We start from the raw sequence: 12,747 nt of genomic DNA, 5'->3' as shown, positions 1-12,747 counted from the left end.
CCCCCCCCCCCCCCCCCCCCCCAGTGTTTGCCGTAAATATTTGTGGCTTTTGATGTTCGTACCATCATCTGTATAATACGACATTATATTGTATTATGGCTGCACAAAAGTTGGTTTTAATTATTCTTTTGACGATATTTTTCAAATCGAAATTCATTCATATTTCGTTTTGCTATTCACGTGGTATTATCGCCGGACTATAGGTGTAGGTAGGTACTATGTTAAATTCACATTATTCAGCTTTTTTTTTTCCAAATCACGTGCACACACGTACAATACGTAATAATATTTATTATTTTATTAGCTTATTTATTACCTTATTCGAAGAATACGTCATTATCAAACACAAATGTGATTTCTGTACGTACGAAAAATGATTTGTTTTATCATTTATACTACCTAATGCGACACGCCCCACTGTTGTGTTCTACAAATCACGTGCGTCATGCGTGTTGGATAATATTCTTATTTAGAGTGATCATCATTTAACTATTTGACGATATGATATTACCTAATGATCGCTCTTCAACATTGGCTAATGTAAAATAGCGACAACGCTGTTTATTCACGAAAAATAAGGAATGTGCGTCCTTCTTATATTTTCTCCAACAACGTACGCGATGATATGACACAGTATCGGGACGGTCGTCTCGTCGTTTATTTCCGTTTGGACGTTTTGTCCCCAAAACGAATTTCATTAGGTCTCTCGGACAGCTATTGCGGGACAGACGCAGTGACGGTCCGCGAGACGGTTCGCGGGCGTGAGAGGCTGCGGACGCGGCGAAGATTCCATCACTGCCCGACCGCATTATACACTGGCAATATAAATTCTCAGCCGGCCAAACAGACACTGTCGTCGTGTATTTAATTTTCGTCTCCGCGATGAGTATAATAATAAGCCCCGTCCGGCGGGACACGACGTGCTGCAGGTTACCGGGTATACGCGGTAACGGTTTCGGGATTCCTGCAGTTGTCGGCGGCGTGCATTTCGCCGTTTTTCAATTTTGACAAAGTAAGACAGATCTACGCAGCGGTCGTATATACATGTGTAGCCGTACCTGCCCCGTGCACGATACAAATATATACGAATAATAGTATAGGCATGTACATATTACACGGAACGCCGCCGCCGCCGCCGCAATACCTAAACACATCGTCGGTATACAATATCCACAGTCTATAGTTAATTTGTTAAAACGCGGTCGTCCCCGGTGAAATGTAAGCGCGGCGGAATTACACGCGTTCCCCGCGGACGCTAATTGATGGATGTTTGCCTCGTACTCGACTCGAGTTTTATGTTTCGCTCTCGCACACACACACACACACACATGCCCACCCACGCTGGCTGTCGCAGCCGCGGACTCCCTCCTCTCCTCCTCCTCCCCCTCCCCTCCCCTCCCCGGGATCGTCTCGCGTCAAGACGGATGGGCAATCGATTTTCGACGGAAAAACTCGCGCCGCCGCTCGCGTCCAAAGTCCGCCGCCACCTCCACCCCCGCTACCACCTCCGACCGTACTGACACACGCCGCGGCGGCGGTGTGCTCACACGCGTGACAGATGACGTGCGATGAAAGGTGGCCCGAGGACATTTATCTCTCCTCCGCACCGCGGCTAATGCGAAAACTTTTCGAGCCCAATGTCGTCTACGATTTCCGCCGTCGCCTCGTCGTTAATAATTACTGTCCGGACATACGGCGCGGTCACACTTGGTTTCAACCACGCCGATCGCCGCGCGCGAGGACTGCTCCGGACTGTGTAGAATAATATTATCTCGTAATATACATAGGTATACCGGTTTGAAGCGAACCATAATTATTTCGCTGATCGACCATCCGCTCTCCGCGGATGTACGGTTACACGTTGCCCACACAGTGTATATTTTATAACATAATAATAATATAATACTATAAAGCGTATTTTCAGTCTGACGACGGCGACGACGACGCGATTTCTCGCATGTAATTTGTTATAAAAATAATTCCACTTTACGGTCATCGCGGCGACTACGCGTTACGCCCGTTTCAAATTTTTTATCGTACTCACGGGCTAAGGATTTATATATTTATTCCCTGGTAAACATAAAATGTTTATTGTCCATAAAAATGAATACACTTTTGCCGCCAAAAGATGCACGTAATGCACCAGAGACAATAATAATATAGTGAAATCGGTATGGTATACGAGTTAGGTTAGGTTTAACCATGAAATACCTGTAGGTTATGACGTTAGGAATTATTCTGTACATCACTACTTGAGATATAAATAAAAAAAAAACGATAGATTTTAACTCGTCGGTTTGGGTGTAGCGGGGTTTATTTCGGCTCAGACAGCACCGAAAGACTTCACCACAAGTCGAGAGTCGTGCGTCAACCGGTCGATCTATCGAGACATAATATCCACGGAATAATTGATTAGCACAGTAGGTTGGGAGACCGGAATTGTGGGAGAGGAAGTTGCAAACGACGGAAGGAAAATGGCTAAAGTTGGTATTGTTGATGCAGTAATAATTTGTTATATAAACACGTCGAAGTGATCAAATCCCGTACAAAAATTAAGAATAGTTATTTGCATGTTAATCTATACTGATTTCTGTATTTTTCACTAATGTCGTACTTTGAACGTTTGACGTATACACCAAACCACAATTATATTATTATACGTAAGTATTTTATTAGGTATCTGACACCAGAAAAAAAAACACGACGTAGCTAAATTGCCTATGCAATACGCCGTGTTACCATAGTTTTATTTTTGCATTGAAACAATAAACAATAAACTTGTGAGTCATGCGAAATGGATCTCAATACTGGTACAAACATCGGAACAAAAAAAACCGAAATGCCACGTGAAAAGCGAGCACATAATAAATCGGTGTACATGGATGATAATATTATTGTTTTAAATTTGTCGCATAAGATTTATATCACAATATATTATTACGTCATAATGTGTAATGAATACTAAATAATGTATTGATTATGTTATGAATAATTTGAAACGTTGGAAGATGAATACTCAATTGTTATAAGTATGAATAATTTTTTGATATGTATCGATTTAAATTGAAAAAAAAAAGTGAATATCATACAATAGTATTTTATAGTATTATTAAGACACACGGATTTCATTCAACCGTAATATTCTATTGGATGTCGTAATTTTTTCTAAATTTTGTTTTATTTTCATCGAAAGTAATATTTTCCATTTCTATTTCTTTGTTTCAGTTTGCAATACAAACATGCGCTACCAGCTACATTAATTATTTTGAACAGATTTTTTTTTTGTTTTGTAGCTCGTGAAGTATGAGCGACTTGGAAAGCAATTTTTCTTCGGACTCTTGCAAAACGTCAAGTGGTGTTATTCGACTTGAAGCTGTGCTAAAAGTTTGGTCACGTTTTTGTGACGTGTCCCTGAAATCTATAGTACATCTTGTTCTGCTGTCGTGTATCCCCGAGGATAATTAAAGTACGTTTCTCGCACGTGAAAACTGGGACACGTTCGGTTTCATGGCGCAAAATATAAGAATAATAATACTGTCGATACGGTCTACACACGTTTTTCAACGCTCCGTTTCACATCCGTCGTCGTGTAATATGACACTCGTGTAAATCACAATTATTTACAACACGAATGCAATGCAGCCGGTACATCGGACGCATTTCGTGGCCACTAAAACGCTGCAGAGTACCTATATGGGATCTAAATAACAATGCTATCCGATGCAAATCCGAGCGTTTCGCCGGCATGGCATTTTTATTATTATTATTATTATTATTATTTGATTCTGGTGTATTATTTCGTTACACACGCATAATATTACATTGTATTCAAACGACGATCTCCGAACCGTATATTATTATTTATTATCGAGTGCCATTGTCGCGTCGTATAATAACAATATTCGCAGCACATCAATATTCACAAGAGACGAGTGTAAGTTTTAGTTGAAACTGATTCCGAGAACGCCTATCTAGTGTACATGGATACATACAAGGTTGCTTGTATATAATCTTTCGGAGAAATTGCGTAAAACCGACGACGTTTCCGTAGCGACGTTCACGAGTTATAATAATAAACAAACGCCTCGCGGATGCGCCGATGAACATAAAAGAGAAAAAGTAAAGAAGCAGTTGACTCGTCGATAAGGAAGGTGATAAAAAGTCGCAGTGCGCTCCGAGGGAGCACTCTCTCAAATGGATTGGACCGAAGCGATAAAATCGGGAGCGGAACAAAGACGACGGTCTCGAGAAATATTTTTTTGATCTTTTTTTTATTCGCCATGCCTACTAATATCATGCCTGTCGTTTGTGCACAGCACTCTCTAGAGTAGTGTATAATTTTTCCGATCGACGATTCGTGGAACACGGTCGACAAATATTTATTTTGAAAATCGCGAAATGACAACGATTTTTTTTTTTTTTAAATCCGTTTTATTTGCACCGAAACAATATCAAACAGTTCCGAAAAACAAAGTCGTGTCTGCAGTACCCGGGCGGTATAGTTTTGGTCGAACTACACCTGCAGAACACAGCAAGTCGCGTTTGAAAAGTATTATACTTTTTATTGATTTTCCGCGGTGACGGGGAAACGAATTCAATTATAAATATTAAACTTTGAAACTAAAATTGATTTGTCGTTGTGTTCCGTCTCTATGATGTTTGTTTGGGTGTGCTCGAAACGGTTCTGCGACGGGGATGGGGTGGTCTAAGATGACAGATCGGTGATCGCATTATATAAATAATATTATTACCAGTGCCATTACATCGAGGGGGGGGGGTAGGTTTTTTCACTTTCCCAATCCCTGCCCGCAGCACCGCGACCTTTGCGCGTCGAGGGTCGAGTCTAATAGATTGCCTCGTCGAAGGCTTTTCGGCCAAATTGATATCAATAATCCTGTACACCACGCGTAGCAGATAACTGCCTATATATACATATATATATGCTCATGTGAGTACTCTGACAACTACAGTGTGCCAATAATATTATTGTGCGTTCGGCTACTTTCCAATAACGTCGACAACAGGTAATCTCATTAGTGTTTTTTCGTCCACCCCATTACACGGCGGCGGCGGCGCCCGTAAGCCATTCCCCCGCCCCCGCCGATCACCGTTGACGCTTTTATTATTTTTTGTTTCTCATTTCGATTCCAGCACAATATTAACTACACCTTCATACGTATACACACCTCGACGTCGGCGTTGACACAAAACGGAGAAAAAGTCAATATCCCGTACACAATAATATTGTATTATGCAGCTCACTGCTCGTATTGTACCTACATATACTCCGTCATTACCACGCACAGTTATATACGTGTAAGGCACCTATATTGGCTCTTATATTATATAGATACATAATATTATGTAGTATGTACACAATAACACGGCAAACAACTTTTTTTTTTTGAAGAACCGTTCGGCCCCCGTTCACTCTCAATCGTCGTATAAATAAACCCGTCACGAAATTAAATTACGAATAATTGCGTCCCGGGAGCTTCGTCAAAGACTCTATATGTCTGTCACTCTCTCTCTCTCTCTCTCTCTCTCTCTGTCGCCCCCTCCCTTTATCTTTCTCTCTCCACACATACGCACTATATACACCCCCAACACACTTGTGTAGGCACTACCACCTGCCCTTTCCAGGATAAAAGTAATTACGACGTGGTGCACCGATACACCAATCGTGCGCCACTGCCTCGTCCCGGCGCGTTCAGGACAGTTCAAAAACAAAAGCTGCAGGGTGCTCAAAGGGACTCTCTTCCCATCGAAGAACCAAACCCCTCCCGACCACCAGGAATAGGAATGACGACCAATATATACTCAAATACACAATGAATAATGTATTCAAATTGCCGGTTAATGCGGTTTATATTGGTCAATATACATCCCGTCCGGCTGCAAATTTCCCAACTCGTCGTATATTATTACAATTTATATATAATGATGCATAACACGATATCAAATACACGAGCCATGTCCTCATAGGCTCGCGTGCCCTGTTACGCGAGTCCCGAGTACGATGATAAACGGCTCTGTACAATACTATTTTTGTGTTACTGCAGCACACGGATAAGGTGGATATGGAATTAGTAATTTTGCTTTTACGCCGCCGTAGACATCACAGACAGTGCGTATCTGTACCGTCGTCAGCACGTATTTCGTAATTATTTTACCGGGCGGAAAAGGAAAAACAATGAGTTGGTCCGTGTAAGACGTTTTCGGCTACTTATTTAGAAGTCCAGAGGCGAGGTCGTGTTACATTCTTATATGTACGATGTACCAGTGAGCAATAAATTTCTTAATTATCTTTTTTAGAAATGCATGTAAAGTTTACTCAGAGCTTAATCCATAAGCTCTTATTTATTTATATGTATATTTTTTAAATATTGGATGATTCATTTGACACAACTGAAAATGCAATATGAAAGAGTACTGATGTATGCAATCTCAACGAACTTTCTTGATCAGAGTCTAATAATTATTTGTTAAAGTATAATATTGAACAAGATTAGTACATCATTATATTTACATTGGACGCATCGTGTGTAGAATAATTTATATTTAATTAAATATAAATAATTTAAATCAATAACAAGTCGAGATAACCAAAAAATCGCACACTATTGTTTTGTTTGCAATTTAAATCAATACATTTTAGATAAAATTTACTTTACAATCAGTTTCAGAATATTATTATATGCGTTCTCTGTAAGATTAAAAATTGTTTAGGCTTAAGAAAACATCGTATTTCATAAAATATTTTAAATATTATGTAGGTAGGTACTATATTTTAAAACGTCCTTGGCTAGTTTATTTAGCCGTAATTAAAAAGTTCAAACCATAGCTACTATATACGTTTTAATTAATAATTACTTTCCGTTGTCAGAATTAAAATTATATTATAATCAAAATATATTGAGGTAGTTCAAAAAACAAAGTATGGAAGTTATTTTATATGCGCACAATATATTATGATAGTTTATAAATTTCAGTAAAATATGGAGCATTTTCATCTCGTGTGCATCCTTTGATGGTTTCGTGTACATTTAGCCCTTCGATGTCAATATATACAACCGCGAATATTACAAATAGCCGGTGGCAAATACAAATGTACATCAGTACCGGAATGAACGTATATGATTTATGAGTAACCAAAGCTTTTTTTAATCGGACACCGTACATGCAACCTTTTAAGTTATGTAAATCAAACTAGATCAAGCGAAAAAAAAATTCTATAGAATTCACCGAACAATATTATGTTTGTGCGTTTGATTAACGATGTAACCCTCAGTGATATTTTACAAATATTCTAGACGCATACAACGCAGACGTATAATATAATAATATAGTGCGTAAGAGGTGCCTAATGTACGCTGTTCGGGAAAGTTCTGTACAATATGAAAACTTGTTCACTCGAAAATGATAAAAATCGATTAAAATTACAAACCCGGAGAGATAACATTAATAACAACCGTTAAGTAGGTAAGGAGATATCGGAGAACATATTATCTGGATATTATCCATGGAGCATTAAACCCACTAATCCTTACGGAATTCCGCTAATATCGTTAGTCATAATACTATAGGTACAACAACTGTATAAACGACTTGACGACAAGCCTTGTTTCGTATAAGTAAAACATAATTCTGCAGAATAATGTCATTCGATTGAATATTTTTTTTTTTTTTTTTTTGGTATTTAAATTTTCGATTTTCGGTATCAAAGAAAGTGAAGAAAAAGAATCTTTAATCTAGCTAACGTTATTAAAAAATGCAGCGCCGAATGTATTAAAATTATTTCGATATCGTGAAGTTTTCCAGACCAACGGACGAACTCATCTATAATCGTCAGCAATGTGTAATAATATGTATGCGTTCGATTTGATTAAGATACGATCGAATTTAGAGCCGTGAACGATCGGCTCTCATGAGATTAATCATACTTAAATTGCAGTGCAGATAATTCGTGAATAACAAAGCCAAAACTACTCTGCGGAGCTTTAAACTTTCGCTGTACTTACAGCTTTCCACGGAGATCGAAGTACAAGATGAAATCAAAAGTTCAAACGGACGTCTGAGAATTTCTCGGTGACTTTGGCGTCTGAGATGCATTTCCAATCGATCGAAAGCTTAATTTTTCGGTTTGTACGATTTGTCTGTACAATGGACCGGCGCACGATCTGATTTTTAGTTATGAGAAGAGATGAACGTAAAAAAAAAAATCGTTCCGCGGGGGCCTCTAAAAAATTTACATACACGTCACAGCAGTCCACAGCGTCGATTCACCCTTACGATTTACACTGGTTTTTGCGACCATCTGCGCTTCTATATAGTAGTCCAGATCGCATATTATATAAATAACAAATCCAAAACTACGCTTAAAATTCTAGCTGTGACTAAGACTTCCCACGAATATATTGAAGTTCAGACGAAAGTGTCTGACAATTTCTAGGCGATATCGGCGGCAACAATGCGTTACCGATCATTCGAAAACGGTAGTTTTTGGTCGAAAAATCGGACTTGCAGTATTACATTATACTATAGTGGCGGTTAGCTTTCAGTTATGACTTCACGAGACACGTGAGGTGAACATAAAAAAAAAATAAAATCGATCCACGAGGCCTCTAAAAATATTGAATAAACTGCACCTCGATTGGCCCTCGCGATTTACGGTATACATATTTCAGATCGCATTCATAAACAACAAAGCTGATATCACGCAGCTGAGGTTATACGATTCTCGCCGAGATTAAAGCTTCCTGCGAACATCCAAAGACGAGATTAAATCAAAAGTTCAATCGCGGGCCTCGGTGGGTTTCTCGATGGCATCGGTCGGCGGCGATGCGTCTCCCGTCGATAGAAAACGAGATGTTTTGGTTCGAAATGTTCGCGTCCGGGCGAAATTAAATATCGGAGGTACGTTTTTCAGTTATATATCAGACGAGGCGATCGTAGAAAAAAAAAAATGAAATCGGTCCGCTGGGCCTCTACACATTTTTTGCATACACGTCACCGCAGCGTCGATTCGCCCTCATGATTTACACTGTTTTTTGCGACCATCTGCACGTCGGTTTGGTCGCGTCGCCGCGGTTTCCCGATTTCCGCACAACAATGCGCGGCGGCCGGTTATTTTGTCTGTCATTGTCGTCCAGTTCCCTTGTCGCCATTGTGTGGTCCCATGCAAATCGTGGGATGCGTCGTTATTATTACCGTAATCACCATTATTGTCGTCATCGACATTATATTATTACTTTTGCGATTATTATTGTTATAATATTATTTCCGCGAGACCTCCCATCGAACTGGAGCGTCGGCGGCGGCGGCGGTGACGTCGACGACAAATTATTACTATTCGAAGGGTCGGCGGCGGCGCGTAACGTTTATATTATTATTAAAATATAGAGGAAGGTACGAGCGGACGCATCAAACGAATAAATATGACTATCACTCTCGAACGCATAACGTACAGCAAGACGACGACGACGACGACGACGACGACGTTTTCCTAATCCCACGAAGCCGATTTGGAAAATGTCTTAACTACCCACCTCGGCGGGACCTTAACCCGTTTAAATTACCTACACGTTATTGTCAGAGTGTACCTGTGTGTCCGGACGAAAATAAAAACAAGCAAACGATCCACTGAGTATTTTTTTTTAATTAAACCTCGGACCAAAACTTCATCATAACACCAAAAGCCAAATATAAATTGCGTTATTATACACGTTTATAATACTGTAAAGTTTACGACTACAGAGCTTAAAGACACGGTTCTTTAGTCTTCCACATAATAATTTAATTAATTTTACTTTTACGGCGAGTACTTTTTATACATTTTTCATTGCGGGAACGCACTCAGAGTTAATATTTTCTAACGTTTAATTGTCGTCGTATCATTTCGTTTACAAAAAAAAATAATGAACTCGACAACAGCGAGCGGAGTGAATTATTATTTTCATTTTTTTATTATTCCAATCAATTCGGTTTGAATTATTATTACGATCCTGACGGCGTTATTGACTAAACAATGAAAAACGTTTAATACTCGCGTGACACAATATCAAAAAAACAGTTGTTGTTTCAAACCCCAACTCGATGGGTACCTTAATTGCACTCGTGCTATTTATTACTACACAGAAGTTTTTCGATTTTACATTTTTATTTCTGTAATACCACACAAAGCAAACTAACGAGGCGTATCTAATGGCTATGATGATGTCTATACAAATTCTGACGTCTAATATTATGTTTAACTGTTATTTTGACTCACAGTTGCTTACACGAATTATCATGGATTTCAATATTGTTGTTTTTCAAAAACCATAACTCATCATCGGCTTGAGTAGGCACGATAAAAAATAATAATAATTCAATGTAATAGTAGCGTAAAAAATTTCATCAACTGTATTTTTCAGGACTTGTGTGTGCGAAAACAAAAACGATGCTTTGCACAGTGTTGTGTGTTTTTTTCTGCCAATAACTCCGCAGCGAGATAAAATTAGCCGTTTAACACGTACAATATCAGTGACCGTACGGTGCTTGAAAACTATAAACGTACAAAGACATGTCGTTCTCGAGCATCGTGTATAGTAGTTATGTAGACCGTACTACTTAACGTCATCGCATTTTTTTAATCGGCCATTTCTACTGGTCTAAAAATACGCCGCGCACATCGATCGAATTCGTGAAATACCGACCGAAACGTTTGGTTGCCAAAACGATATCGAAGGCGGTGGCTGTGACGGGCTAACTATATACGTAACAATAATATACGTATATATATATACACGACACGATAAAACACAACGTCGCACATTGCAATTATTATTATTATTATTATTATTATTATTATTATTATTATTATTATTATTACTAGTCTGTACTACGAGTTTATATCGCTCTGCCTTTCTTTCTGTGTGTGTGTGTGTTTTTTTTTTTTTGTAGAAAACCGTTCGATAAAAACGCTCTCATTATTGTATAGACTGTTCCCCGCGACGATCGAGAGCTTGCGACTGCAGGCGAGGAGGTGGCGCTCGTCGTGAATATTTCCGATAAAAGCAATAATTTACAAACGTTTCTCCGGGCGACAAAACCTAAACGTATATATATATATAATAAAGTATATATGTCGCGTGTAAGCGTGTCGGAGAGATGGGAAAAATCGGCTGTCAAAGAGAAAATGACAACGGAATCCAATCCGCACGATAATGGATTGCATTTGTTTGCGGCACGACTCGGTATATAAATATATTATAGGTCTGGAGAGAGGTATACCCCGAACGCAGAAAGAGCGTTTCGCTGTATGGCGCTCGTATTATTATTATTATTATTTATTTTTTTTTTTATCTCTTTTTCCTTCACACACATTTCACGATAATATCTCTCGTTCGTCTCGTTTCTTTACGTCTCCGACGAAACACAAAGATTTGGCGCCTCGCGGGTTTTATTTAATTTCTGATATCTGATATAATATACAACAGTTGTTCACCCGCGGTCGCTGATAGTATATAGAGGCATAATATAAGTGCATAGTACGGACTGCGTTTAGGTATACGCGGTTACCGGTAGTGAATCGTATAGATCGCAAATGGAAATAATAATACAGTCGTTATATTATTATACTAAATTAAACGCGCGAGATCACGTTTCGCAGTGGTTAAACTACGCGGTGTGCGCTTTATATTAACAAGGTGTGATTTCTTTAACGAACATCATTTTCATTTTGCAGGTGTCGTTATTTCTCATTTGCGGAAAGAATAAAATATCGAGTGGTGGAAATCGTTATTTAAAATTCTACGTTTATGCAAGATACTCAAATGTCCTATTACATAATATATTATATTCTTTAAACATCTAGGGTATATTTTTTTTTAATGGGCTTCTACATTTTTAGTAATTTTATGCTCTAGAAATGTTTAGTCGACGCACCAATATATCGTTCAACTTGTTGAAAATCATTTTAAGTACCGGAAGATATAATAATCGAAATTGCAAATACCGTACGATATTTGTGCATTAATCGCCGCGTTCAATTATTATTCTGCTTTAAACATGCCTGCGAAAGTTGTTTATATATTATATCATTTCAAAAATTCGCCAAATAGTACATTTTGTTTTCAAAAATCGAAGAATTGAGTTAGACAATAATCATTAAACGATCCTCCAATTGTATTCTAACCTTAACTGTATACGTCTGAAGTACACAAAGAGTTACTCCTGCAGATCAAAAATATCCGTTTCTCTGTTCCTACCAGCTCATCAAACAATTTATATCTTTGTTTTCTTTGTTATTCGTTTTGTGATCGGTCTTTTTATTCGGTGTCCGTCAACGGTTATTCGGTTCGCGTCCATTAATTAGTGAAACGGTCCGACGTACCAAAAGTTTAGGGTTTTAAAGAGCTGTACCGCTCCACCGAAGAGCAAAGAAAACCATCGGACGTTTCCCCGGGGAACATCAAACAAGACCGTTTTTCCGGCCGATGTTTGTCTTCGCTTCTATAACCCCCCCCCCCCACCCCCACGACCGACTGACGTCGTCTCCGATCACCTTCTCTCGCCTTCCTCCTCACCCTGCACCGCTACAGCCACCAACACTACCACCAAGGAAAAAGCCCCTTATTTTCACTCAATTCCAGTGTGTCTAAAGAAAACTGCTTCCGGCCGTTTGTTTTGCGCTTCAATAAGCCCCTTATATTCCGCCACGCGTGTGTTGACCGACCGAACCGTGTCCTCCACATACCCTCCTCC

General features: G+C 39.1%; 1 protein-coding gene across 1 annotated transcript in view; it reads right to left on the bottom strand.

Moving 5' to 3' along the window:
- LOC111028790 (protein sax-3-like) overlaps positions 1–12,747 on the bottom strand; it is a 75,219-nt gene that overhangs the window by 17,917 nt on the left and 44,555 nt on the right. The window lies entirely within an intron of this gene.

Source organism: Myzus persicae, unplaced genomic scaffold (assembly GCF_001856785.1).
Source record: "Myzus persicae strain clone G006 unplaced genomic scaffold, MPER_G0061.0, whole genome shotgun sequence".
Lineage (NCBI taxonomy): Eukaryota > Metazoa > Arthropoda > Insecta > Hemiptera > Aphididae > Myzus > Myzus persicae.
Note: the sequence above shows the minus strand (reverse complement) of the source record. Positions and strands in the feature narration are given on the sequence as shown.